This window comes from Canis lupus, chromosome 3 (genome assembly GCF_003254725.2).
Source record: "Canis lupus dingo isolate Sandy chromosome 3, ASM325472v2, whole genome shotgun sequence".
NCBI lineage: Eukaryota > Metazoa > Chordata > Mammalia > Carnivora > Canidae > Canis > Canis lupus.
In genome coordinates this window covers 20,325,244-20,352,671 of record NC_064245.1, presented here as the reverse complement: position 1 = coordinate 20,352,671, position 27,428 = coordinate 20,325,244, and the positions used below count along the sequence as shown (strand labels likewise).

The 27,428-nt window shown below is 39.2% G+C and overlaps 1 long non-coding RNA gene across 2 annotated transcripts in view; it reads left to right on the top strand.

Moving 5' to 3' along the window:
* The first annotated feature begins 1,339 nt into the window (after positions 1 to 1,339).
* Positions 1,340 to 27,428, top strand: part of LOC112654162 (uncharacterized) — a 60,648-nt gene continuing 34,559 nt past the window's right edge. Inside the window, exons 1-2 of one of the 2 annotated variants that reach the window (XR_007409728.1) lie at positions 1,340 to 1,481; positions 22,347 to 22,425. This is a non-coding gene — a long non-coding RNA (uncharacterized LOC112654162). Of the gene's footprint in view, positions 1,482 to 22,346; positions 22,604 to 27,428 lie in introns of both variants that reach the window. The other variant, XR_007409727.1, reaches the window with a different exon arrangement.

The following is a 27,428-nucleotide window of genomic DNA, read 5'->3' as shown; positions in this document are numbered from 1 at the left end:
AAAAGAAAACTAAAGAAAAGGGGAAGAAGAAAAAAAAAAAAGTATGTTTACTCTCCGCGCCCCGCCAGCCCCGGAGGGCAGCGCTGGCCCTAGAGGGTGGCGCGGCGCGCTGGGCAAAACGCCGTCTATTTATTTGCATGACCGTGCGGTGGTCAGGACCTTTCTCTTCTATTGCACAAAACCCCTCAGGAAAACTGCGGGGCAGTTTAAGAGTTTTCTAGCTCTTCCAGATCGGAAAAGATACTCATCCGGAGACATTATCTAAATTTGCGAAAGAATGAAGGCTGCTTGTCATGCGTCCTTCGTCTCCAGTAATATGTGCCACCCAATTAGAAGCAATTTAAGCAATCAAGGCCGTTATGAGAGAAGGGGGGTGTTAAAAATAGGTTTTCTATAGCCTCAGAACTCTAAATCGGAAGAAAATCTAAAATTACATATGTATCATTTCTTTATATAAAATAAATATATGATCCAAGAGTCTCCTTTTCTTTTTTTTTTTTTTTTTTTCAAGAGTCTCCTTTTCGCTCTTCTTCTTCTTTTTTTTTTTTTTCTCTTTTCCCCTCCATGGTCCCTCCCCCATCGCCTGCTTTCCTTTTGGGAATTTATAACAGAAGTGAGATGTAAAGCTCCGGCAAAGCAAAGACGTGAGAGGGTCCCTAAAAAGTCTTTGAGACCAACGCGAGGACCCGGGTGGGGCTTGGCCCAGCTCTTCCCGGGCTTCTCGGCTCGAGCGTGCAGCCCGCGCCCCTGGCGGGGGTCGCAGCTTGGTTCTATCCGTGGAGCGCGGGAAAATCTCAAAAGTGACGCCCAGGTGTGGAAGGACCCGGCTCCTGGAGTCGAGCTGTTGACCTCTCCGGCTCCCGGGAAGGGGGAGCGGTCAAGGAGGGCGGACTAAGGCGGGAGGCTGTGGTCAGTGCGGGGAAGCTGGGTGGGGGGGGGGGCTGCCAACACAGACGTTCACCTTGGAGCTTAGGGGCGCAGCAAAAGGGCGGAGAGAGTGTGCTTGGGGGGGCAGAGGTCAACCACAGCAGGTGCGTGCTTCCAAACAGAACGGGGGAAAGTAGAAACCAAAAAAAAAAAAAAAAAAACTAAAGCAAAACAAAGAAATAGACCCCAAGCAATGTCCTCTGGCAGAAGCTAGAATGCAAAAATTGGAGGGTGTCACTTCTCCCCCATTTCTTGCATCCCCGCTGGGCAAGCGCCAGCGGAGGGGGGGGGCTGGACTAGGCTGCCGAGCATCTTCTCCCCGCACCCCACCCCCCACCCACTAACGGAGCTTGCCCTTGCAGCACTGCAATTTGAGAAACAATTTTATCCTCTCCAGCTCCCCTCAGAGAGCCAAAGAGAGCCGGCCCGGAAATGGACACAAGTAAAGTTGGCAGAACTTTCAGGAAGCGAAAGGCCAGTGCCTCTGCTTCCTACAGACGCCGGGTCCAGAGCCTTTGATCCCTTTGGCCAGGAAGGCCACGGTTCTCTGGAAGGTGAGTTGGGCTCAAAGCCAGCTTGAACCCTGAAACCCCTGGCCGGCCGGGGAGAGCGGGGAGGGGTCTGCCCCGAAACAGCTCTGGGCTCAGAGTGGCAGGGGCACACCAGGCCGCAGGAAGCCGCCTCTGCCTCCCCGGACAAACAGCAGCTGGCTCCGGGGGGCTGACAGCCTCCAGAGTGGGAATTAATCACCTGGCAGTAACCCCCTTCAGAACCCAGTCTTCTGGAAGGAGCTTAAGGTCAAAACAATATCCCTTCTCTAAAGCCTCCAAGGCTGGAGGATGAGTACAGAAGTGGGGACAGTGCTTTCAGACCTCCGGTTGTTCACAGACAATAGCTGTTCCAGAGGAGGCAGCAATGCCTCAACAGGACAAGCTGAGGGTCAACGTCTGGGTGTCTCAGAATGTGAGCCCCAATCCAACTTATGCAAGGAAGGCAGATGCCAGGGCCTCTCTCCATCCTCCCACTGATTCTTCGCAGAAGGTTCTTACACACAGCCCGGATAAGATTGCAAGGTTAAAATCCTTCCTAATAGCACTTAATTTATTGCCTATTTGTTCTGCTTGTTTATATCTGATTCATAAACTGAAACCACTTGAGTTTTTAACAAATTGATCGATTTCACAATTCCAAAAGTATTTATTTTCAAATAATCTTCCCTGGAAAATAGTGTTGAAATTTCTTGAATTTAAAGCTTCATGAAAGCTTTCGTGAAAACTTCATGAAAATTAATTGCCTCCAAAATTCTTTGAAGAAAAAATACTGTATTTTTACACACCTGAGTTAGAAATAGGTGACATTTTAAAAATGGATAAATAATAAAAATATTTATCCTAATGAGGTTTTGATTTAATAAATATAGATGCAAGCATTTCTGAATTTAATTCCTCCTTTTGCTACATAATGCCCTAATATATTGGGGTAGAAATCAGAATAGGTATTATTCACAAAAAACAGTGCCTTCTTAAAAGTTAAATTTGTCCTTTAAATCTACTCTTTTCATATAGGAGTTTGAAAGTTTAGCACACACATGTATACCCACAGAACATCATATAGCCTTTTTCTCCGTCACAAGCTAGTGGGTGAACATGAAGTCTTTTCTCCTTATTGGGTCTCAGCTTTGTTCATTTTGGAGACTGAATAATCTACAGTTCAAAAATTATACTTAAAAAAATTATAGTTTTTAAAAATATTTTACTTCAATGTGCTGTGCAGTTACATAAAGACAATAAACATTTTCCTGGCTATTTTATACAATCAGTTTGTATTTTAACTGTCTGTATAATACTCTGTTTTAACTGTCTGGTAGGACTGAGTAACCTGATCCATTGCCCCATAACAGTCTAAGGGAATACAGGAGGGATTATAAAGAAATGTGTACCTTGATGCATATACCCACTTTTCTGTAAATGAGGTCCTCCTATCTCACTAGATTCCCAAAGAGACTCCTGATTCAGGAAAGTTTAAGAACCACTGTCCTATACTGGAAGCATTTGTAGGCAAAAACACAATAAATCCAGCAATCATTTCATTTGCATTCCTTTGCATGGATGAGAGGATTAATTCTTAAAGTAATTTAAGGGAACTGAATGCTTTGTGACCCTCTACTGTAGCACTCCATCTAGTTGGAGAAAATGAAGATCTCAGGAATGGTGTTATCGGTAAGATTTTTATAGACCCTAAAAAAGAGCTTAAATTTTTCCCTCCACCTATTACTGAAGGTTGTGAATTAATACCTTTGACGATTTTATAACTTTCTCTGGAAGCCAGCTAGCTTATTTCAGTGATTATAAGAATCAAGAACTATGTGGAGGAGTACCTAGCTGGCTCAGTTGGAGGAGCATGAGATTCTTGATCTCAGGGTCGTGAGTTTGAGCCTCACATTGGGTGTGGAGATAACTAAAAATAAATAAATAAACTTCAAGAAAAAGAAATATGTGGAGAATATGCTCTCTGACATGGTCCCTGAAGTTGTCTTTTTCTCCAGTAATAATCTTTTCTCAGTTCTCTTCCTCCTCTCCCCGCAGTCCCTGTTCTATTCCCAATACCCAGTCCCCCACCTCGGCCCATTCTTCTAGGCTGACCTGAGCTTATTTAGTCTGAACAACATTTTCAGGAATCAGCAGCAGCAGATTACAATGAACAATTTTTTTTTTCAATTTGGCCCAAGTCTATGAAATTAATTTCCATTTTGACAATCACGAGACTTCCCTTGGAAATATCAGTGACTGCACAAGCCATAGACAGATCAAGTGTAGGTGCTCAATCATCTGAATGGGGTTGGGTTATGTTTTCAATTGGAACAAGGTATTAAGTGATTAAACTGTGCCAGCAGACATAACACTTTTATCAAGCCCTTTTCTATCCAAGCAGGCACAAGGATAGTCAATCCCTGGTTCTGAAAGTCTCTAAGGAAAACTTGGAATGCTTTAAGAAACCATGTTTGCAATTAAAGCACTGGCATTTTTCTTTCCATCACAGAATAAAGGCTGAATACCATTTTAGAAACTTTACCTTTCTTTTTATTTCAATAAGCTGCTTAAGATCCTCTTGCATTCATTGACAGGATTTTTGGCCCCATTCTGCTGCACTAGTCCACAACCATTTAATTATTAAATGTTAACAGATTACAAGTGACTTAACAGAGACACATTCAGAATTCCAGATACCATTATCTTAATTCCTACCACAGTTAGCATTCATACAATACAGAAGATCAAATACCAATTTGGGCACCATATTTTGCCTGCCTTTTTGTAGATAGAGTTAGAACACTGGTATGTCTTTAGCATACCTGGCACATCTGTGGGAGAAGGAGTTAATTAATAAATGAATGAATGGATATGTAGAGTGCTCAGTGTCTATTTGACTATTTGAATCATGGGAAAAGTGGCAGCTTTTTAGTAATTCCTAGGATACTTCCTATAAGTGCTCTTAAATGAAAAATACAAAATGAACACAAGAAAAAATACTAAACACATATCATAAATCTGAAAGAAAATTAAGCAGTCCATTATCATAAACTTATTTTTTAAAAGTCTTCCAACTGATGAAAATGGGAGAAGTAAAAATGAAACTTCCTTGGGAAGGCCAAGAGATTATTGGGTCAGGCATTGTTCTTAGCGTTTTACGTGGATTATCCCATTCAGTATCCCAGGAAAACCAACTGAGACATGGAATATTATGACCAGCTTACAGGTGAAGAGATCAAGGCAAGAGACGTTGACTCACTGCTCAGCATCATATGACACAATTGACCCAAGTTTCAAATGGAGGCTGTCAAGTTCTAGACAGAGTTCTTAGCCATTTGGGTGATACTTCAAACAAAACAGTGTTAAATTGGTGGTCACATAATTTGTTGAGAGAAGATAAGAATGTGGGAATTAAAATAATATTCAGAAAATAGCAGGTTCTTCAAAGAATCCAAAGATTATATTCATATTTCTAATGATGAATAAATAAATAGGCAGTATAGTGTGAACTGTAGAGTCAGTTGAGTTGGGTTCATATCTCTAAATCCTCACTTTTTGGCTGTGAGACCTTGGGCCAGTTACCTAACCTCTCCGAGCCTCAATTCTTCAACTGTAAATTAGTAATAAAAATACTAACCTTATGGAATTGTGATGATTAAATATAATGGAAACAAAGTACTTTCTATAAAGTAAGTATATAGTAAATATCAGTTATTGTGGGTGACATCCATTATAAGATTGAATTATAGCCTAATCGCAGCATTGACTCTATTTTGAAAATTGAAATGTCGATTTTCAGTTGTTAGGCTCCTCTAGCTACTTCCACAACATCCCCACTGTTTTTCCCAATATGTTATCTACAGAGAGTGTTTCTGTCACACTTAATATAAAACCAAAGTTATGTTCTTTATATTTCAGAGATAAACTCACAGTCTCCCTGCCCCCATCAGAAATACTGTCTTGGAAGTGTTAAAGAGATCTAATTTGGAGAAGGCCTAGAATATGAGGAAGATGTGTGCAAGGGCATGAGGAAACTTAATATGAAGGGACAGACTTTTTAATCTGGTCACTCATCTCCCTAAAAGAAGAGCTTTTCCTGCTCATAATATATATTTTTAAATTATATGTCAATTATATCTATTTAATTATATACTCTTAAAAAAGATTTTATTTATTTGAAAGAGACAGAGATAGCAACAGAGAGCACAACTGGGGAGGAGAGGGAGAAGCAGGCATCCTAGTGAGCAGGGAGCCTGACATAGGGCTCAATCCCAGGACCCTGAGATCATGACATGAGCCTAAGGCAGATGCTTAGCTGACTGAGTCACCCTGGTGCCCCTATACACTTATTTTTAAAAATATTTTATTGAGGTAAAAGATATATATGTTGTAAAAAAAATAACAGGTTGACTTATGAGGAAGAGGACAGTGTCCTGCCCTTTCTTCACTTTCATTATAGTCCCTCATAATCATTTTAAATGTTTTCAATTGTTTCTGATTTTTTCTTTTTTTTAAAGATTTTATTTATTTGTGAGAGGTACAGAGAGAGAGGCAGAGGCATAGGCAGAGGGAGAGAAGGGTCCCTGGGGGGAGCCTGATGCAGAACTCAATCCCAGGACCCCAGGATCACAACCTGAGACAAAGGCAGACACTCAACCACTGAGGCACCCCCAGGTGCCCCTGATTTCCTTTTTTTTCTGGTGATTACTATCATATTGCTAAATATTATGTTTATACATTTTTGTTGTTGTTGTTGTTAATTTGGGACTTTGTCGTAAACTTCCTGCCATGGGAAATGCAGATATGGGTTACCTGTACCACTTCCCATACATTTTCCCAATTATAGTTTCCTCACCACTTTCTACTTTACACTGTTTATCTTTTCAACTTTTTTTTTTTTAAGATTTTATTTCTTTATTTGACAAAGAGAGGGAGAGAACACAAGCAGGGGAAGTGGCAGTTGGAGGCAGAGGGAAAAGCAGTCTCTCTGCTGAGCAAGGAGCCTGATGCAGGACTGGATCCCAGGTCTCTGGGGTCATGACAGTAGCTGAGAGCAGCTTAACAGACTGGACCACCCAGGTGCCCCCTTTTTAATTTTAAATAATACATTTTACATGTATTTCTTGATGCAACAATCTCAGGTAATATCCTTTTATGTCACACTTTAGCTCTCTTCCCATCTCTCACCACCCAAATAGTATTTTTTGTATTTTATTATCTTAGCTAATTTGATGACATTACATTCTGCTTTTAAATTCATAAAATTAAGTTTATATATGCTTTTATAAGTTAAATATAAAGTTGAAAATCAATAAATTTTACAACTGTGACAGTGTAATTATTATTATTATTGCCCAACTGTAGTATACTCTTGTACGCTTTTTGTTTTTCCTGGAGTTTCCTATTGCCTTTTTTTCTTAGATATTCTTTGTTGCCTCCATAAGTTTTGATAGGATCAAACCTCTGAAATCTATCTCAAACCTCCCTGTAAGAGGTTTCTTTTCTTTTCCTCCAATCTTGACATATTTCTCTCTAAGCTGTCTCTACAACTGTTAGGCTGAGACATCCCTTCATTACTTTCTTGGGTCATAGCCAATATTTTCTACATTGGATCTCTCTCTCTCTTTTTTTTTTTTTTTTTTTTTTTTTACGATTTATTTATTTGAGAGAGAAAGAGAATGAGAGAAAGTGCAAGCCTACACAAGGTGTGGGGGGAGACAGAATGTTAAGCAGACACCCCACTGAGTAAGGATCACAATGCAGGGCTCCATCTCACAACCCTGAGATCATGACCTGAGCCAAAATCAAGAGCTGGATGCTTGACTGACTGAGCCACTCAGGTGCCCCTCATGTCTTTTTTTGGGGGGGAGGGTAAAGAATTCTAGGTTTAAAATATTTTCCTTCAGAAAATTTAAGATACTTATCCATTCTCTTTTGCTATGGCTCATGTGAAGATCAACTGAATCATATTCCTTTTCTGTTGTAAATGTTTAGGCACTCCTACTCCTAGGAAACTTCGTCTTCTCTTTATCCTTAGTGTTCTGTACAATTTAAATAATGTATTGAATATAGGTCTGCATTTATTCACTGTTCTGAGCACTGAATGGATACCTTCAATCTAATTGCTCACGGTCTTCAACTAGTTTCTTTCTTTAGTTGTCTTTTTCTGTTTTTAGAATTCCTATTAGCTTTTAAGATTAATTCTTTCTTGTATGTCCATTATATTTTCCATTTACTTTTCTACTTGTTTCCTGGTTTTGAAATTTAATTTTATTCATTCAATTATATTTTTTTAGTTTGATAATCATTTTTATTATTTTTTAAAAAGATTTTGTTTATTCATGAGAGACTCACAGAGGGAGGTGGAGACATAGACAGAGGGAGAAGCAGGCTCCCTGTGGGGAGCCCAATGCGACACTCGATCCCTGGACCCTGGGATCATGCCCTGAGCCTAAGGCAGACACTCAACTTCTGAGCCACTCAGGTGTCCCGATAATCACATTTTTAGATTCAAGGAGCACTTACTTCATCTATAATCTTTTTTCATAGCATCTCATCGTCATCTATAATCTTTTTTCATAGCATCTCATTGTTATTTTACGGATGTATCATGCTTTCTACTTTTTCCATGGTATACATTAGAATTTTTAAGGATTTTTTCTGTTGTTGTTGTTCCTGAACTACCTATTTTCTTCAGGGTACTGTCATCTCTGTGTCTGTTTCTTTTTATGACTTTTTCTGGGCCTTCCTCATTCATATTGCTGGCTCTCCTCGAATGTTTAGAGATGCTTAGTATCTGTTTATAAATAGGAAATAGTAAAATGGCTGAGTGCTCTCTGAACATGGGAGGGTCTTATTTATAGGCAGTTCTATTAATAAAATATAATTAGAAAGCTAGCCATTTTATTGAAGAACACATAATTGCCATAACTTGTTCTGCAGTATCAATACCAGCACAAGTTCCTGGATCCACTTTGACAATTTCCATAGAGAAGGCCTTTTATTATATTGCAAAGTGATACAATTGCCTATACTCTACACATTGCAGTGGGGGGATTTATCATTTCAATATAATCTTTTTACAAATGTTTTTATTTTTTTGACAAAGAGAGAGCGGGCACAAGTTGGGGAATGGCAGATAGAGGCAGAGGGAGAAGCAGACTCCCCACTGAGCAGAGATACTGATGTGGGACTTGATCCCAGGACCCTAGGATCATGACCTGAGCCAGAGGCAGACCCTTACCTGACTAAGCCATCCAGGTGGCCCTCAATATAAACAGTAAAATGCCTGTCTGTGGTCACACATTTCACTTCCATCCTCCCTCACACCTGAGTTCTGAGCCTTTCAGGGTTTCACAAGGAGTCTAGACCCTTATTTGCCTATAGTCATCTCTGCATATATTCTAGGTAGTGGCTGCTCCCTCCCTGGTTCATTAGTTACCACTTCATCTTTTTTTTTTTTTTTTTTTTTTTTAGATTTTATTTATTTATTCATGAGAGGCACAGAGAAAGAGGCAGAAACACAGGCAGAGACAGAAGCAAGCTCCCTGCAGGGAGCCTGATGTGGGACTTAATCCCAGGACCCTGGGATCATGACCTGAGCTGAAGGCAGACACTTAGCCACTGAGTCATCTGGTGCCCCACCACTTCTCCATCTATTTTTCAATTTCTAGAACTTTTACATAATCTCTCTTTTATAGTTAGATTCTTCTTATATTCTTTTATACTCTTAAAGATGGTTTTCTATAATTTATTGTTTTAAGGAGGGTCAGACTGGACTGCCATGTCAAGTCAAAAGCTTATGTTTAAAAAATTTAAAAACCTTTTTATATTGTTTACACTTTACTGATTTCATACATCTGATTTATTGCTTTTTATTGGCAGTTTGTAATCAATCATGAACCTGAGTTCAATATACATTATAAGTTGGTTCTAAGGCATAGTCTTTGATGATTTGAATGACCAAACATAACTATTTAATTTTGCAAACTATGCTTCAAAATGTAAAATGGGTATAAAATATTTCTAGGAAGTCCTATGTTAGTGTTAAGAGCCTAGAAAAGACAGTGCTTGCTTTGGCAGCCCGTATACTAAAATTGGAATGATACAGAGAAGATTAGCATGGAGAGTCTCTTAACTACAGAGAACAAATTGGGGGTTGATGGAGGGAGGTGAGTAGGGGATGGGCTAAATGGGTGATGGGTATTAAGGAGGGCATTTGTGTTGAGCACTGGGTGTTATGTGTAGGTGATGAATCACTAAATTCTATTCCTGAAACCAATGTTACACTATATGTTAACTAAATAGAATCTAAATAAAAATCTGAAACAAAAAAGAGTCTAGAAAAGACAATCTTGGAGTTTTTTGATATTTATTTATACATTTTTTAAAAAGATTTTATTTATTTATTTATTCATGAGAGACACACAGAGAGGGAGGCAGAGACACTGGCAGAGAGAAAAGCAGGCTCCATGCCGGGAGCCCAATGTGGAACTCGATCCCAGAACTCCAGGATCACGCCCTGGGCAGGCACTAAACCGCTGAGTCATCCAGGGATCCCTATACCACATCTTTTCAAAAGCTACTTGAATAAACTAGAAAATCCTATCTGTAGCAAAAGTATACACACCAACAGTTGACATTCCACTAGTAGTTCTAAGTTTGCTTACCAACAAATACAGAATATTAGATCCTTTCTTAAAAGTACCTCAGTCCCAGGGCAGCCTGGGTGGCTCAGTCAGTTAAGCATCTGCCTTCGGATTATCATGATTAGAGTCCTGGGATCCATCCCCACCTTGGGCTGCTCACTCAGGAGGGAATCTGCTTCTTCCTCTCTCTCTGCCCCACTCCCCCCTTGCTTACTCTCTCAAATACATACATAAAATCTTTTTTAAAAAGTACCCTTAAAAAAAAAAGTACCTTCAGTACCATCATTATGGTCACAGCATTGTATTTAATATTGCAAATGATACACATTATTTGGTGTTTTTTAAAAAAAGATTGATTGATTGATTGATTGATTGATTCATGAGAGATACATAGAGAGGCACAAACACAGGCAGAGGGAGAAACAGGCTCCATGCAGGGAGCCCAATGCGGGACTCGATCCCAGGACCCAAGGATCACACCCTGACCCAAAGGCAGATGCTCAACTGCTGAGCCACAGAGGCGTCCCAATACACATTATTTGACCCTCATTCATCTATTCACCTTATAGATCAGCTCCAAAATGGCTGTGGTCATGATTTTCTCCACTGTATCTCCAGTGCCTAGCACAGCTCTTGCACAATGTGGTCAATTGATAAACATGTGTTGAGTAAATGCTGAAGGAACTGTATGTCCAAACAAGGTTCCGAAACTGACAATCAGGTTTGGGGAATTAGATGTAGTAAGATGTATCAGGAATAAGGGTCTGCAGTGTGTGATACATGTCACAGGGGTCACCTGCGCAAGTGCAATACTAGACATTTAGCAGAGGGACGCCCGGGTGGCTCAGCAGTTGAGCGTCTGTCTTCTGCTCAGGGCGTGATCCCGGGATCCAGGATCGAGTTTTGCATCAGGCTCCTTGAAGGAAGCCTGCTTTTCCTTCTGTCTGCGTCTTTGCCTCTCTTTCTCTGTGAATCTCATGAAAATATAAACGAAATCTTTAAAAAACAAAACAAAACAAAAAAACAATATCCAGCAGAGAACAAGGGATGGGATTTTGATAGGTAGAAATGAGAAGGGCCTTTACATGGCATAAAGGGCTTAAGTCAAAATAATATCCAGCTTATAAAGTGTTTGCACTCCTTCAATGTATTTAGCTTAAAAACAAGAGCCTGACTTACATAATTCAAAAATAAGTTCCATAAGCCCTAAAGGCAAATCAGGTTTCCTTTCTTAGACCAACCCTATAAAGCCACTGAATGGACGTGTAGGTGCTATGGCCTTGGTATACGAAGCACACTGTTGAGGTGAGGTTAAAGGGTTTCACACCACATGTGCTTGGCTGGGGGCTGAGTTAGAATATTAATGCAAATGTCCCTCACTTACAGCTGCTTGTCTGCTTGATAAAGACCAACATTGGGACACCCGGGTGGCTCAGTGGTTTAGCGCTGCCTTCAGCCCAGGGCCTGATCCTGGAGACCCCAGATCGAGTCCTATGTCGGGCTCCCTGCATGGAGCCTGCTTCTCCCTCTGCCTGTGTCTCTGCCCCCCTCTCTTTCTGTGTGTCTCATTAATAAACAACATCTTAAAAAAAAAAAAGACCAATATCTTTCATTCTTGATTATGTTACCAAGTTCTAGCAATTTCCACTTGCAGTCCTTAGATTTTCTTGATGAGAACACAATGTCTGGATATTTAAATGTTCTGTTTACACGCATCCAGGTGCTCACACTTTAATCAAATAAACCACAAAGTACATCAGGCAAAACTAAATGCATCTGGTTGAAATTCTCCGACAGACACAACCAGGGGCAGAATGACACACACTCACCAGAGTTTTATCTGGGGCCCTTTGAAGCAGAATTGGGAGTCGCAGTCAATTCCAATTGTCCTAATAAGAAAAAGTAGTACCTCAAAAAAGATGAGGGATGCCTAGGTGGCTCGGTGCTTGAGCGTCTGCCTCTGGCTCAGCATGTGATCCTGGGATCTGGGATCGAGTCTCACGTCAGGCTCCCACCATGCAGCCTGCTTCTCCCTCTGCCTGTGTCTCTGCCTCTCTCTCTGAGTCTCTCATGAATAAATAAAATCTTAAAAAAAAAATCGAGGAAAGGGTGCCTGGGTGGTTCAATCAGTTAAGCAGCTGCCTTCTGCTCAGGTCATGATCTCAAGGTCCTGGGATCAAGCACATCAGGCCCTCTGCTCAGTGGAGTCTGCTTCTCCCTCTGCCCTTCACCCTGCTTCCCCCGCCAAATAAATAAAATCTTAAAAAAGAAAAAAAAAAAAAAAGACAAGGATACACAAGACTACTTGGAGAAAAAATGTAATCGAGTAAATAAAAGGAGGAAACATGATAACAAAACAAATGATAGGGACGCCTGGTTGAGTGTCTACCTTTGGCCCAGGGCGTGATCCTGGAGTCCCAGGATGGAGTCCCACATGGGGCTCCCCGCAGGAAGCTGGCTTCTCCCTCTGCCTGTGTCTCTGGGTCTCTCATGAGTAAATAAAATCTTTAAAAAATGAAACAAATGATAAAACAGTAATAAGAGTCAAACAGACTTAAGTTCTTTACATGTATTAGTTCACTTAAAGAGAAAAAGACAAGGAAGCTGGAGGGATACTTTATTTTCCTACAAAGTTCTGATCTTAAAATGACATACAACTTTTCCACTGTTGTCTTTGGGAAGTATGATGAACGAGAGTCTCTTCCTTACCAAACCATGGCTCCGAAGTCTTGAATCTTGTCAGAAATCAATTTTGCTTCATATTTTAGGTGACAAAACAGGCATTCACAGAATATTCACTGGAAACTCCAAGACAGCCAGATAGGGAGAAATGCTTAGTGCCTTTAAATTTGGGGGTGCTGGGCACTCAAATCATGCATAAAAACTGGAATATCGTGTTGGTTTTAGAGTTTATTTATATGCTATATTCTAACATGCTAAGTTCTCAGGATGCGGCATGTTTTTAAATAGAATCAATGATCAAAAGCACAGTGGTAAAAGCACATGGTGAGATGGGAGTCTTGGATATCATCTAACCTCATCTCTGGCAAGAATTACCTGGGTGAGGTAACAAAATAGATCAAGGTTTTCCAGACACCTAATGTTGCCAGAAACTCAGAAACCAGAGACTTGCTGAATGCTACCACCACCTACACCCCACCAATCCCAAACTGGTTACGTCTTTGAACTGATTTTTTGCATTTAGCTTTAAGATTACCTTCTCCTTTAATGAACTGGCTGGGCTCTACAACTCTAGTTCTAAAGAAATGAAATGTGCCACTGTCAGTCATCACATGGAGGAGCCGTGTACTTATTCGGGACACCTCGGGGGTGTAAATCAATTTTAAAAGGCAGAGTTATACACATGCTTTGATGGAACCCCAAATTACAAGTCAGTGTCTAAACCATGTGGTCATTTTAAATTTCAAAGATTATGCCTCATTTTTCCTATGTTACATAAGCAGGGCTTAACCGGTGCTCTAAAACATGCAAACCAGAGTCCAGCAAAATTATGCAAGCTAATGGCAAAGCAGACAGAAATCTTTAAAACCTGTTTTTACAAAGTTTTGACCTCTCTTAAAAGCACCAACTTTTTAAAACATTAGTCTCTGTCTCAAAGGGACTAAAAGGTCACTTTCTCATTTGGCAGTGTCTAAGCCACTTTGCCCACACTCAGGACACTTATTTTGCACTCCCCACATGCCTATGTCCATCCACACACTAAGTTAAGTGACCAGTAGTCCAGCAGTTTTTTAGACGAATTTTTAAAATTCTGGCAAAGCCAAGTAACAACGACTGCTTTGGGGTTAGCAGCATTGCCAAAATTACACCCTTGTGGGAGCACTACTTTTGTGGCATGCGGGTCTCCAGAACAGAAGCTCTGCTTCGGTTAGCAATGGAGTGTCTCGAGGCAGGAACATTCAGAGCCCCTACATGTAAAGCAGCAGCACCTGGAAAGATTATGAGAGCATTTGCAGGCTGTGCATAGTACTAAAAGCGCTGCCGAATCATTCCACTGCTGCTCTAGTCAGTAACAAATTGAAGCACTTTATAAAATTTGTAGCTCTTCAATAATTTTGAATCACTTTAAAGTGCTCATGCTCCAAACCATAAAGTCTTTCTTAACCACTGCAAACATATAAAAGGTACATCACCAAAATGACAGTAATCAACTCCTTCAATTTTAGGTGTGAAATTGTTCTGTGTTTTTTTTCCTCCTTGTTTTTGTTGTTCACCAAGTGCAAAAAAAAAAAATGGTCATAAAGGACACAATGTGCAAAATCTCCATTTTTCAATAGCACAAAATAATCAAACTCCTAAAATTTTTTCAGATGAAGAAATATTTGATTTTAGATAAGATACCTAAAGGTAGGGGTGTAGGGGTATAGGGGTGTGTGTGTGTATTACATCTATCCAGGATCCTAAATGAAGGTCATTCATAGGTACAAAACTGCTGATGCAAGTCTTTGGGAAGCCCTTGAAATAACATGTACCAGGATGCCAGGGAAAGTAAGGGAAGGGAAGGCAAAGTAAGTGAATTAAGGCACTCTATGGTATGTGTTTCTTTTTGAGTCAAAATAAATTTCTTATGGCCTAAACCACTAACTGAAGAGCACTAAAATACTGTCAGGTTGACACAATTTTCTGATTTGCCTTTTTCTTTAAGTTATTGATCCCATTCAGATTAGGTCCTTTCAGATAAAGAGTATCAACCCTGGTTCAGACTTGTTTAGAATGAAATAGAATAAAACTACACCATTAGTTTCTAAATGAAGATGTTCAATAATGTAATGTCTTTCATTTCCTGGGATAGCTTGAAATTATCTTAGAAACATTCTACGTCCAGTTTTAGTAGAACTCAAATTTAGTTCACTTGAAAGCAGTAAAAGTAACACATCCTTACCAATTTGAGGCTAGGTGACACACATCTCTTCTCATAGTTCTAGCTCACCCTAGTTGGTAGAACTAGTCACATGGCCCTGCCTAACTGCAAAAGAGCTGGGAAATACGAGGGAACATTCACATAACTTGGTAAGCAGTAAACATCTCTGTTATGGGTTCTACCCAAAACAGAGCAGTGAGCCCCGCTAATTTTTAAAATCATAACGTGTATTCATACAAAGCTTACTCTCAAGTTTAATTTTTCTCAAAGCATGGATTCAACCTTTTTTCCTCTTCCTATACTTGTATAGTTGGTGGAACTAAGGGCAGATTTTTTTTCTCCTTTAAACAAGAACTCAAATTCCTTTTTTAAATTTAATTATTACTTTTTAAAGATTTTATTTATTTGTTCAAGAGAGAGAGAGAGATAGGCAGAGACACAGGCAGAGGGAGAAGCAGGTTCGTGGGAACTCGATCCCAGGTCTCCAGGATCAGGCCCTGGGCTGAAGGCGGCGCTAAGCCACTGAGCCACCCAGGCTGCCCTCCCTTTTTTTTTTTTTTTTTAAATAAAGATTTTATTTATTTGAGAGAGAGAATGCACACACACATACAAGCCTGGAGAGGGGTTGGGAGAAAAGGAGAGAATCCCAAGCAGACTCTCCATGCTGAGCGCAGAGCCCAGGGCAGGGCTTGATCTCACAACCCTGAGAACATGATCTGGGCTGAAATCAAGAGTCAGACGCTTAACCGACTGAACCATTCAGGCACCCCAAGAACTCAAATTAAGGGCAGAACACAAGCGAGCTATTATTGAGTCCAAGGGTGCAATGGACTGAACCAAATTCATGTGTTGAAATCCCAGCCCCCAACATGATAGTTATTAAGAGGTGGGACCTTTAGGAGATTAGGTCATGAGATGGAGCCCACCTGGATCAATTTTTTTAAAAGAGATCCCAGAGACCTCTCTATCCAACCCTCTTCCATCACAGGACACAGTGAGAAGTCAGCCATCTATAACCCAGAAGAGGGCCCTCATCAAAATGTAACTATGCTGACATTCTGATCTTGAACTTCTAGCCTCCAGAACCATGAGCAATCACTTTCTATTGTTTTATAGAAGCCACCTACTCTATGGTACTCTCTAGCTGAAGACTGTGCTATCTTCCCATCGCAAGTAGGCTACTTACTATACACACCAACAGTGAAGGAGGAGGACGAACTTGTTCCAATAGCCTGTTGCCCAGGAGAAACGATGGTCCCTCCTTGTCTAATCAGGGAAAAATAAAGTCTTCAGCACATAGCAGGAAGGACATCCAGTCACTCTCTATTTACGAGCCTGGTGTGTACAGCCTTGACTGTTAACTAGAACCTGACTTGACTAAACCGAATCTACCATTCCTATGAAAATATACAGCTCTAAAGCTAATAACATGCATTTTATATATATTTGGGGCCTTAATTTAAAGATTTATTTATTTATTTTATGATAGAGAGAAAGAGAGAGGCAGAGACACAGGCAGAGGGAGAAGCAGGCTCCATGCCGGGAGCCCGACGCGGGACTCGATCCCGGGACTCCAGGATCACACCCTGGGCCGAAGGCAGGCGCTAAACCGCTGAGCCATCTAGGGATCCCCTGGTGCCTTAATTTAAAGGACATTTCAATGACAGAAGAAAGTCTCCCTACAAAGTAGTATTTGGTTTTGGGATTAGGTCCAAAATAGGATCAACAGGGGACAGTTACCAAGCCAAAAAGCACATATATATATATATATATTTTTGGATTGAAAAAGAAAGCACTGATTTTTACAAGGCTAACCCACCTACCTGATGGAGAATAGACTGAGGTAAACTATTCTGTGAGTTTCCGTGTCAATTAATATGAACCTAAGAATGTATTAGGAAACAGCTATTATACAAATTGCAAAGAGCTCTGGGGGTTCTCAACTAGGGGAAGGTTGCCTTCCTACAAGTCAGCTGGAAAGGTGTAAAAGTGCTTTGTTTTCACTTTTTAGGTTATCCCATTTTTAAGTGGGGGGCCTCAGGTGGCAATAGTGAATGTAGAGTCAGGGATACAAAATATCTTGCAGTGTATGCGACACTCCTACAATAACGCATTTCTTGCTATAAATACTAAGCAAGAAATACTGAGCTAAACACAAAAAACCTAAAGGTAGAAAAACACTGACTCTTTATATTCCTCTTTTGATGAGGCAAGAACTCTATCATGTACCCAGAGAAACGCAGATTAGTTTGGAAAAGGAGATAAAATACATCAAGAGGATGGAGGAACTTGACACAAAGGTAACAACTCAAGTTAGTTTTGTTTTTAAGATTTTATTTATTCATGAGAGACACAGAGAGAGAGAGAGACATAGGGAGAGGGAGAAGCAGGCTCCCTGTGAAGAGCCTGACATGGGGCTCGACCCTAGGACCCCAGGATCACACCCTGAGCCAAAGGCAGATGCTCAACCACTGAGCCACCCAGGCGTCCCCTTAAGTTGTTTTATTCAGACATTTAAAAAGTACTCTTTGACCCCTTCCTCCTCTTGAATAAATGTAGTGCTTAAGGGCTTCAGGTGGGTATCCATGGTGGGGGAGATGGCACTGCAATGGTTGTCAATATATCCAGATGGAATATGAAAAATCAGGGACACTGGGTGGCTCAGCAGTTGAGCGTCTCCCTTTAGCCCAGGGCATGATCCTGGAGTCCTGGAATCAAGTCCCGCATCGGGTTCCCTGCATGCAGCCTGCTTCTCTCTCTGCGTCTCTCATGAATAAATAAAATCTAAAAAAAAAAAAATCATAATGAGCATCTGCATGCCTGCACAAGCATGTGTGCACTTAAGATTCCTCTATTTCAGGGATCCCTGGGTGGCGCAGTGGTTTAGCGCTACCTTCGGCCCAGGGCCTGATCCTGGAGACCCGGGATCGAGTCCCACATCGGGCTCCCTGCATGGAGTCTGCTTCTCCCTCTGCCTGTGTCTCTGCCTCTCTCTCTCTCTGTGTGTGTAACTATCATAAATAAATAAATTTAAAAAAATTTAAAAAAAGATTCCTCTATTTCATAGCTCTGTCCACTGAGAAAGTCTGTGAACAAGGATGATCCAAAAGCAATCAACACACCTGAATGGTCATTTCTTGGTTTCTAATTATCATCCTCCACTAAAAGAAACCCAGGTTTCTTATAAAAATGATTGATTCCAGAGTAGAGAAAAAGCAAGATGAGTCTGGAATACCTTGCTGTGCCAGAAAATAAGGAATATCTCAGAAACCAATGGAGACATGTCCAAAGGTCATGGAAGCCAGGTTGAAGGAACTTCCACTGGCATATCTAGGACAGTAAGAGCATGAAAATAAATAACAATAGTAACAGATAGTGGCTCATTTAATAAACATGAGCCCATATGATTTATTAATTGTATGTTTGGTGAGGACCACAATATTTACATTTTTTCAAAGTATCTCTCCACAAAACACTTATTAAAAAGATTTAAAAAAAAAACATCTTCAGAGTGGCAGACACCACTTTAATTAGGGATTAAAGTGAATATTAATAATTGTGTGCCAGCTGATAGGATACAACAAAAAGTGCAAGATGTCACTTCTGTGATAATCCTCCCAAAGTTGAATAACCTGAATTTACCCATAAACATTAGAGAAATCCAAACTGAGGGTCATCCTATAAAATAACCAGCCTAAAATCTTCAAAATGGTTAAGGCTATGAAAGCCAAGAAAAGATTAAAAAGCTATTTTAGACTCAAGGGCATGACAACTAAATTCAGTGAGTGAAATGCTGTAATGGATTACATAAAGGATATTATCAACAAAATTGGCGAATCCTGACTGTGGCTTAAGATTTAAATGGAAGTCATGTATCAATATCAAATTTCTGATTTTGATGGTTGTACTCTGATTATACAGGAGAATGTCTTTGGCAAGAAAACACTATAGGATTAGGAAGTGAAAGGGTGATTCTGTGAGCAATTTACTATCCAATAGTTCAGCAAATTAAAAACAAAGCCCTTTGTACTGTACTTGAAACTTAGATGTAAATTTAAGATAGTTTTAGGGTGCCTGGGTGGCTCACCATCAATATGATAGGCCTGTAAAGTGCAGATACCAATAGTTTAAGCTCCTCAATAAATGATTAAAACAAATCAGGGTATCATTATTGTTAAAATTTGTAAAGACTGAATTTTGAAAGAAAAAGATGCTATAACACCTTGATTTTAAGTACCTCCTTCCTCAAAGAAATTCAACATATGCTCACTAGCCAATTTTTGAAACATAATTGTTAAAAAGGAAGTAGTTTACTACTACTGTTTTACACCTGAGGAAACTGAGGCAAATGACTTGCACAAAATTACCTAATTTTTAAGGTGGTAGGGCCAGGACCACATCATCAATTTTTAATCTCCCACGCCAATGCTTTTTAAAATTACTTGCACTGAAAAAAGAAAAAATTACCTGCATTGAAAATATATCAACCGTGTTCATGTGGATGAAAAAGAGAAAAATATTGTATATTCTTTTCATTATATAAACAGAAATATACCTTACGAAGATTAGTACTGAGTACAAATACAGAACTGCTTTATTTAATCAGTGTCACTTGATCATTTCCCCACTATAACCTATTTCTCTCCTGTCCCAGATTTTACTTTTTGGTGACTATTCTACTTTCAAAGATTTCAGAACTTTCCCTTAGCAATTCATCTTCGAACATAAATGAGCTCTACTTCAATGACTCTTCACCTTTTTAGTCACAAACCTCTGAGAATTTGATGAAAATTATGAACCACTTTCTCTTCAAAATATTCACACACATATATTTGAATGAAAATTCGAGTCTGCTGAGCTATTTTAAGGACGTTTACTTTCCTTTTTCCAGGTCATTTATGTACCCCAGATTATGAACCCCTGATCTGTCAGTCACTGGTTTATTTTTATTTTCACGACAAACCTGAATACCCTGGAAGGTACTGGTATTCTCATAACACCGCAGAGGAAGCCATAATAAGCTAGGATCTGAATCCCTGTGTCTTCCTTCCCAAGATCCATCCACTTATTCTTACCTACAAAATAGCCCTCAAAAGTCACCCAACTACATCTAGAGTCCTATATTCAGCCTTCATCTGTCCAATCAGCCTCCTCTGCATGCCAAATCTTTTGACCATTTTCCTACTCATCTGAGAAATATCAAGCCTATCAAAGTTGCCAAACTTCTCAGGAAGTTTCAAACATATTTTAACAGTTATCTTCTTGCTAAGTGGTCTCTGGAGGCATCTTCAGGGTCACTGCAAATAATTTTTAAAAGTTCCCCAGTGAGGTATGGTTCCCTTGTCCAAAGCTTCTGTTTGTAACTACCAGATAATGATAAACAGGGATGTGGCAGGTCTTGGCTTTCTACATTCCCAGCCTCCTTCTTCCAACCAGTTTGCCTCTTTGGTGACCATGTATCTTCAACTCTAGAACCAATCCTGTGCCTTTCATCTTCTCACAGTATTAGACAGAAAAGAACTATTTGGGTGTCAGAGTTTTGGGGTAACTGATTATGCATAACTGAAACTCGGGCAGGTGAAAACACTACCTCAACTAGACAGGTTCCTTTTTAAAGATTTGTATGTCTAAATGTGAAGTAGAATTTTACCTTCTCGTACTTATATGCATCAGTAGGCAGGCGGACAAATTATTGTTGTCACTTCTTTGTTTGATTGATTGGTTATTAGAGCAGAAGGGAGAAATGAGTTGAAGTCCCATTAGATGAATTAAACATGGGCAGATTCAGGTTTTGTGGGTTCTGAAGCATAAATAATTTGGGGGACTCTCTTAAAAAATATGTAATTATGTATACAGAATTAGGTTAAAAAGTGAATAGCTACTTACAGTGAAAAAAACCACATCACAATAATTAGAACATTAAAAATAACCGCTATGTCACAAAATCCAGGAAAACAATGTATTTTTATTAAATGACATACCTCTGACCAGCATCTCATGACATGATGCTGGATGAGTCAGTACAGTGGGAGTTAGAAATATATTCTAGAAGCCAACCAACCCTCTAGTTGGATGGGCAACAATAACTACACATGGACTTCACATGGACAGACGACCACATAAATGCACCCCTACTAAACTTGAATGACATATATCCCTTTAGCTGGATGCCCCACATACTTCAACACCATCCAATGTTAGGCACCCCTCAACCAGGGGTTCGGGTGAGTCTGAGTCAGCCATCTTAAGCTGTACATTTTGCAGAGAATGCTAAAGTTGGGGAGATCCAGGAAAACAGCTGCTACAACTCTCTTCATTTTGCCTACTAGCAAATAATTATCTTCATCTGAGACTATCACATGGTCTTTGTCTTGGCACTGAATGTGCAAAGATATTCTGCTATAGGACCACCTCTCCCCTCTCTGCAGCACCCAACTCATCCATACTTCACCATCCCTAATCTAAACTCCACCTCAAGGCTGCTCTAGCTTTGTCTTTGTCTCTGGATACATGTATGCTTTATACATGTCTGTACACTTTATACATAGTGTTTTCTGCTTTGCCTCCCATTAGCAGTTACAAAGAAATTAAGGAAAGGGATTCTGAGGTAGACCTTTTTTCCCTCTCATCTTACAAATAAGGGATTCTATTAAAATCAAGTTTATTATTCAGATTTGCAGACCTCTGAAATAGTAGTTTTAGTAATGTTTCATACTGTTGTCCCTGTATCTGTGATCGGTGAATGTATCTTTTCTTTCAATATTATTCTAATTACTAAGTTTGAAGTTTGAAATTTCTGCCTCGATAACTCTTACCATCTTGATTTTCTTAACATTCAGCCAATTCAACTGCACAAACTTCCAACTTTCAAGGAAGCTTTTGTCCTTCATAAAGTTTTCCCTAAAAATCAAATACACATTAATCTTTAACAGAGTACTTATCATACTGTATGGCAATCATGTCTCTCAACTAGATGAGAAGCCACTTCAAGGCGAAGACGATCTTGTTCACGTTTATGTGCACAGCACACATTATAGCAGCAAAGAGTAGCCACTAGACGTTTGCTGGGCAAACTAATGCACATTTGAATGATAGATACACATCACTTAAACTTACACTTCATGTACAGAGGTATAGCTATCTATGAGAACACTTGAGACTTCACCTTGCTTTTTAAATGTACTGCTACAATGTGATAGCAGTTGCAGAAGCTGATGAAGGCTTAAATTATTTCCAGATAACTTGAAAAGGTCAGTGCAACTTACAAGTCCTGTAAATCTAGGAACAAAATGCCCCAACTCACCCCACCCTAAAACATGAAAACCCATGATTAACCTTCTTGGTTTCCATTATGGACAGATTCCTACTGCTTTTGGAATCTATTACCCTGAGATGCCAAATGAAGGTGCCTTCGTTTTCCACCTTATTGGTAAGAAAGGTAAGAAAGAGTTCTTTTCTTGGATTCGGAACTTTGGAAGATCCTGGCACTTCCTTTCACCACTGGATGGATGTGAGATGAGACTGTGGGAACTCTCATTTTATCTGGTTCTTCTACTTTTATTTCCTTTGCTCAAGGGTGTCGGAAAGGATCAGATACCTATCTGGACTCTTAAAAGGTAGACATAAGAAAAGTACCATAGAGAAATAGCATTTTAGCACTACCCAGAGGATGATAAATTTTCTTAAAGTTTTCAGGTAATGAACTGATAAAGGCTATGGCTCTCAGATTTTTTTTTTATTTCAGGGACTAATAACCAACTTTTTATTTTATTTTATTTTTTTAACTAACTTTTTAAATGATTGTAAAGTAGTAGACCAAATCTACTGATTAGTGTCATTTCAAAGCAAAAGTTATTTTAACATCACAAACTCTAAAACAATCTTAGAATAAAGAACCTTAAAATTGTATCAACTTAGCTTCATAAAGAATATATTACAATAAACACTCCATTGTATTCAGAAAATTATAAGCTCTGTTCTTAGCATTCTTGGAGTCTAATATTTATCTAACTTTAATAAACTGTAGATAAACTTCATATATATTTTAAGATTTTATTTTTTTATTCATGAGAGACACAGAGAGGCAGAGGCATAGGCAGAGGGAGAAGCAGGCTCCCCGCAGAGAGTCCAATGTGGGACTCGATCCCAGGACCCCAGGATCACAACCTGAGCCAAAGGCAGACGCTCAACCACTGAGCCACCCAGGTGCCCCCAATTTCATATATATTTTAAAAACTTTTAGAAAAGTTTCAGATTTACAGAAAAATTGGAAATATAGTATAAAAGATCTATATACCCCATATTCAGTTGCTCCTTTTATTAACATCCTATATTATGGTACATTTATCACAACTAATGAACCAATACTGAAACATCATTATTATCTAAAGTCCATACTTTGTTCAGATTTCCTTAGTTTTTACCTAAAGCCCTTTTCTCTCCCAGGATCCCATCTAGGATACAACATTATATTTAGTCATTATGTCTCCTTAGTCTCATCTTGGCTCTAACAATTTCTCAGAATTTCCTTCTTTTTTATATTCTTGAAAGTTCTGAGAACTATTGGTCAGATATTTTATAAAATGTCCTTCAATTGGGACCTCTTTTGATGTTTTCCTCATGATTATACATACTGGTGTTATGGGTTCTGGGGAGGAGGACCACAGCAAAAAAGTGCTATTCTCATTACATCATATTAAGGGTACATACTATTAACATAATTCACTGACGTTAACCATGAGCACTTTGTTGGGATACAGGTTACTAGGTTTCTCCACTGTCAAACTAGCATTTTCCCCCCATTCTCATCCTGTCCCCTTTATGATGAAGTCACTGTGTGTGTATTGTTATGCACCACTATGCTGAGTATTCCACTGAACCCATACACTGATGTGTCTATTCTACTAATGACGGACACCTGTGCTGTTTTCAGTCTGGGGCTATTATGAATAAAGCTGCTATGAATATTCTTAAGTCTTTTTGGTGAATATATTTTTTATTTCTCTTGAGTAAACACTTAAGGGTTGTTGGGCAGGTATATTTTCTTAGTTTCATAAAACAAAACTACTAACTTTTAACAAAGAGACTGTGCCATTTCTAGTGTAGCTGTAGCACAAAGTCTGAGTATTCCAGTTGCTTCATATCCTTGTCACCATTTAGTGGTATCAGAGGCTTGTTTTTAAGTAGCCTCACAGGGCTTAAACTCTTGACCCTGAGATCAAGACCTGAGCAGAGATCAAGACCTGAGCAGAGATCAAGAGTTGGATGTTTAACCAACTGAGCCACCCAGATGCCCTCAGAGTTTTTAATTTATCTTTATTTTTTCTATTTTTAAAAGATTTTATTATTTATTCATGAGAGGCAGAGACATAGGCAGAGGGAGAAGCAGGCTCCCACTGGAGAGCCTGATGCAGGACTCAATCCCAGGACCCCAGGATCACAACCTGAGCCAAAGGCAGATGCTCAATCACTGAGCCATTTTAACCATTCCAGTGGATATATAGCAATACCTCATGTGGTTCAAATTTGCATTCTCCTGATGACAAACGATGTTGAGTGATACATATTTTAAAATAGTATGTGAATAGAAGGCTGTCTCTGAACAGACTCTTCATGGAGAATAGAAATTCTCTAATAAAAAAAATTAAAACTCAGAAGTTGGGGCCTTCTACTTCCAGCCACAATGAAATTAGTAGGGATCAGATGTATTCTATCCTATAGAACTATTGAAAGGGCAGCACAGGACTGTAATCCCTGAAAGAAGGAAATTATGAAGTGAACTCTGTTCTAGTTTACTGACTGAAGCACTCTAGCCACAGCACAGGGAAAAAGAAACTAACCTGAACCCAGTGGTTTCCCTGAGTTGAGAATCTGGTGGAGGAAAAGGCAACTAAAAATCAGAGAAGAGTGATCAGAAAGGAGAGTTGCAGAGGGGAGCTCTAGAGATTGGCAGAGAGTTCTTTCATGTATGTCTTCAGCTGAGTTCTGATCAATGGATGCATTTGAGGAAATTACTCAATGTTGGGGAAAGAACCACCAGAAAGGGACAGGTAGACAATCCTTAGGACTCAAATGATTGGGGACAGTTCCTGTTCCCAGGACTCAAAATGGGGATTGGTAGAGTATTCAGAAGGGTATTTCCTCACTGGTAGGTAAAAATTAGCACCAAGTTAAAAGCTGCTCTTTGCCCCTGTCTTAACAGCAAATCAAAAGAATCAAGTGTCTCCTAGGTTTCCTAGTAACTTAGCTGCATCCCAGAAAAAAGCTCAGGAATATTTAAAGAAATACAAAAATATTCAGTACCCACAAAGGCTAAATTCAGTGTTTGCCATCCAAAGAGTTTCAAGAAGGCAAATAAAGTAGAAAATATGAACCACAATGAGAAGAAAAATTAATCAATACACACAAGGTCCAGGGATCCCTGTGTGGCTCAGCAGTTTAGCACCCGCCTTCGGCCCAGGGCGTGATCCTGGAGTCCTGGGATCGAGTCCCACGTCAGGCTTCCTGCATGGGGCCCACTTCTCCCTCTGCCTGTGTCTCTGCCTCTCTCTCTCTCTCTCTCTCTCTATCATGAATAAATAAAATTTAAACACACACACACACACAAAGTTCCAAAGTGAGACAGAAAATGAAAGAAATTGGGGCACCTGGTGGCTCAGTTGGTTAAGCATCCAACTTTTTATCTCATCAGGGTCATGAGTTCAAGCCCCTTGTTGGGATTCATGCTAGGTGTGGAACCTACTTAAAAAAAAAAATTACCAGACCAATACATTGAATCAATTATTATAAATTATATTCTGTATTTTCAAGAAAGTATAAACCTGTTAAAGAGAGACATGTAGGAAATAACCAAATTGAACTTCTAGAGATTAAAAAAAGGACCCAAGATGAAAAATACAATGGATGACTTAAGCACCAGATTAGAAACTATAAAAAAAAATTAGTCAGCTTCAAGACATAGCCATAAAAACTATCCAAAATAAACACAGGAAAAATCACCTAAACAAAACAGTGCCAATGAGTTGTGAAATAAATTCACCTTTTAAAAAATAACAAAAAGTTTTTTGGTGCTTTACAATCAGCAAATTAGATTAATAATTACAAACATGGTACTTCTAAAGTGGTACTCTAAGTGACAAAACCAGAAAGTGCTCTTCCACTTAAAATGTGAAAACTAAAATCCCCTCCATCTGCCAAGAACTCTCAAGCAGAATCAATACTTAAAAGAGGCAAAGAAAACTATTATCAAATTTATTGCATGTCTGATCACATAATTGAAAAATCTTTATGCATGATCTAGAGCTAGTACTTAACATTTTATTGAACCATCCTAACTTTAAGAATTGAACACTCTTTTCAACACCTTTTTCTGCAAAAGAGCTGTCAAAAAAATTGTAAAATCCAACAATGCATTGCAACCGCATTTTGATTTCTTTTCTCAAAATGGAAAAACCAGTCAAGTCTTTAACTTGACCTGAGATGAAAACCTGGTGATCTAAGAACCTCAACAAATTCAGTACAAGAAATTTAAGAAAATTGTAACAACAAGGATCATCACATTAAAACTGCCAGAGATGAGTACTTTTTCATGTGCTTTATGGTCAACTGTGAAGTCTCTATTTAAATTTCTTGCTCTGTCCTTAATCTTTTCTTTTCAGTAACTGTTTATATATCATCCTGAACACCAGTCCTCTGTCTCGTTTCACAAGTATTCTAATCTCAAACTATGACGTGTCTATTTTCTTAACAGGTTTTTTGATGAGAAATTTTTAATCTGTATGAAATCTATTTTATCACTAAAACAAATTTTATGATTGTTGTTTACATACTAAGAAACCTTTGCCCATCCCTAAAATGACCAAACTATTCTTATAACTTCCTCTAAAAACTATATGGTTTTAGCTTTTAAAATGAGGTATGTGGTCTCTCTTGAATTCAATTTTGTGTGTAGTCTGAGGTACTATAGACTACAAATGAAAGATTGAGGTTCACTTTTTAAAATGTGGATATCTCATTATTCTAGTACCAAGAGTTGAAAAGACTCTGCTTTTTCCATTGTTGCAATGGTACTCCTTTAATATTTCACTAAATTAAAAAAACTTTAAATGATTAAAGTTTGAAAAATAGGGATGCCTGGGCAGCTTGCTGTTTAAGCATCTGCCTTCGGCTCAGGGCGTGATCCTGGGGTCCTCGGATTGAGTCCCATATTGGGTTCCCTGCATGGGCTCCCTGCTTCTACCTCTGCCTATGCTCTGCCTCTCTCTCTCTTTCTCTGTCTCTCATGAATAAATAAATAAAATCTTTAAAAATAAATAAAATTTGAAAAATAAAATTTTGGGTTTTTCCTACAATTCAGTTTTTTTCTCTGATGTTGATACTCAATTTCAACAGACCATTCAGTTGCCAGAGTATCAACTTTAGACATAAGCCACTTATCAAAAC